Here is a 3195-nt window from a genome sequence, read left to right as displayed (position 1 = left end):
AATGGGTCTAGGAAGTTGTTTGGACGCTTCAGTGAGAATTCTAAAGCTAAACCACCCGGATGGAATCATGACAATCAACTTGAAGACGGGTGCAAAAACAAGATTTGGGATCCCGGAGGATATTGGATTTGCAAACATTGGTGGAGATTCCTGGATGAATTCAAGCACAAGCCACCATAACAGGAAGCTCACCAAATGTACAACTTAAGGACTTTAACTAAAAGTGCTGGAGACAACCCACCATGGTATGGTCGTTTCTTTTTTCAGTTTTATTTCGTGTTATTTATTTTTATTCTTTTTCAATTGAACCTGAATATTACTCATTAGTATTGCATGCTGCATAATTGCATAATTGCATAAAAAAAATCGCACGGGACGCGACAGCGTCGCTGATACGTCCGCGTCACAAGTGCGTTGGGAAGAAAATAATTTAAACAGAGAGTCACGCGATAGCTCATGATGGATAGGAAGCTCTAGGATTGCCTCTAGCGTCCAAGAGTCTTATATCTTACATCACTGGGCACTATTACCATGCTGAGAACCTCCGATTCTCATACCATATTCTGTTGTTGTTTTTCAGATGCAGGTCACAACTCAGCTCGGTGAGTTGTGTGATGGTGACAGAGTGGAGGATCTTTATCTCATTTTTGAGTTATTTTGGTTATTTTTTATAGATCTCTCACTTCTATATTTATTTTTCCTATAAGCTTACTTTGAGAGGAAGTTTGTAGAAGCTGTGTTACTTTCTAAACTCTGTATTGTCTATATATATAACTAGCCACCTTAACCTCCGCGACCCATGGCTAGACTCTTATGACTATTACACTTTGATATATCTATATATATGTCTTGATATCTGTATGTATATCTGCCTTACGTTATAGCTTCGTGTGGACGTTTTGTGCTTTTTAAACTCTATTTTTTTTAGCTTAATTCTTCATCGGACTTCAAGAAAAATTATTTTTCTATATATATATATATATGTATGTATACACTTTAGAATTGCCGTAACCTTTGATTAACCTTTGTTTTATGATGCGAGGTAAGGCTTAAGGTAATTAGGGTGTTACATTTAGTGGTATCAGAGCAGTTCATCCTTGTGAGCCTGAGGGATGGACTGATTGTGCTGCATTGCATACTCTGGGTCATTTTTCTTTCATGCTATTTAGGTTATCTACTTGATATATGTATAGCATGCTTATTTATGAGTGCCTTTTTGGGATAATTGAAGTACTAGACTTTTGATATTGAGACTGATCACCTTGATATCAATTGTTTGGTGTGGACAGGACCCTGAATGGCATGTCATGAACAAGGTTAGTCACAAATAAGGAGAGACTATAAGGGTAACCCGTCGACGAACAATCATGCTGAACTCATGGCGGCAATGACTAATTTAGTTAACATAATTCAAGCGAGCACTATTGTGACTTCTCATGCTAAGCTGCTGGTGCACGAAATTGTGATCATCAATGGCGCCATCAACATGGTACGCTCAATTGCAATCTCAACTCTTTATCACAACTTCGCACAACTAACCAGCAAGTGCATTGGGTCGTCCAGGTAATAAACCTTATGCGAGTAAGGGTCGATCCAACGGAGATTGTTGGTATGAAGCAAGCTATGGTCATCTTGTAAATCTTAGTCAGGCGGATTCAAATGGTTATGAGTGATTTATGAATAAAGCATAAAATAAAGATAGAGATACTTATGTAATTCATTGGTGAGAATTTCAGATAAGCGTACGGAGATGCTTTGTCCCTTCCGTCTCTCTGCATTCCTACTGTCTTCATCCAATCCTTCTTACTCCTTTCCATGGCAAGCTGTATGTTGGGCATCACCATTGTCAATGGCTACAATCCTATCCGCTCAGTGAAAATGTTTAACGCACTCTGTCACAGCACGACTATTCATCTGTCGGTTCTCAATCAGGTTGGAATAGAATCCAGTGATTCTTTTGCGTCTGTCACTAATGCCCAGCCTTCAGGAGTATGAAGCTCGTCACAGTCATTCAATCCTTGAATCCTACTCAGAATACCACAGACAAGGTTTAGACCTTCCGGATTCTCTTGAATGCCGCCATCAATTCTAGCTTATACCACGAAGATTCTGGTTAAGGAATCCAAGAGATATTCACTCAATCTAAGGTAGAACGGAGGTGGTTATCAGGCACACGTTCATAGGTGAGAATGATGATGAGTGTCACGGATCATCACATTCATCAAGTTGAAGAACAAGTGATATCTTAGAACAAGAATAAGCTGAATTGAATAGAAGAACAATAGTAATTGCATTGAAACTCGAGGTACAGCAGAGCTCCACACCTTAATCTATGGTGCGTAGAAACTCCACTGTTGAAAATACATAAGAACAAGGTCTAGGCATGGCCGTGAGGCTAGCCCCCAAATGTGATCTAAGATCTAAAGTGATCAAAAGATTCCAAGATCAAAAGATGAAAATACAATAGCAAAAGGTCCTATTTGTAGAGAACTAGTAGCTTAGGGTTTACAAAGATGAGTAAATGACATAAAAATCCACTTCCGGGCCCACTTGGTGTATGCTTGGGCTGAGCATTGAAGCATTTTTGTGTAGAGACTTTTCTTGGAGTTAAACGCCAGCTTTTGTGCCAGTTTGGGCGTTTAACTCCCATTCTTGTGCCAGTTCCGGCGTTAAACGCCGGGCAATTTTGAGCTGATTGGGAACGCCGGTTTGGGCCATCAAATCTCGGGCAAAGTATGAACTATTATACATTTCTGGAAAGCCCATGATGTCTACTTTCCAACGCAATTGAGAGCGCGCCAATTGGGCTTCAATAGCTACAGAAAATCAACTTTGAGTGCAGGGAGGTCAGAATCCAACAGCATCTGCAGTCCTTTTCAGCCTATGAATAAAATTTTTGCTCAGGTCTCTCAATTTCAGCCAGAAAATACCTAAAATCACAGAAAAACACACAAACTCATAGTAAAGTCCAGAAAAGTGAATTTTAACTAAAAACTAATAAGAATATAATAAAAACTAACTAAAACATACTAAAAACATACTAAAAATAAAAACTAATAAAAACATACTAAAAACTAACTAAAATGTACTAAAAACATACTAAAAACAGTGCCAAAAAGCGTATAAATTATCCGCTCATCACAACACCAAACTTAAATTGTTGCTTGTCCTCAAGCAACTAAAAATCAAATAAGA

The sequence above is a fragment of the Arachis duranensis genome, chromosome 1 (assembly GCF_000817695.3).
Source record: "Arachis duranensis cultivar V14167 chromosome 1, aradu.V14167.gnm2.J7QH, whole genome shotgun sequence".
NCBI lineage: Eukaryota > Viridiplantae > Streptophyta > Magnoliopsida > Fabales > Fabaceae > Arachis > Arachis duranensis.
Note: the sequence above shows the minus strand (reverse complement) of the source record.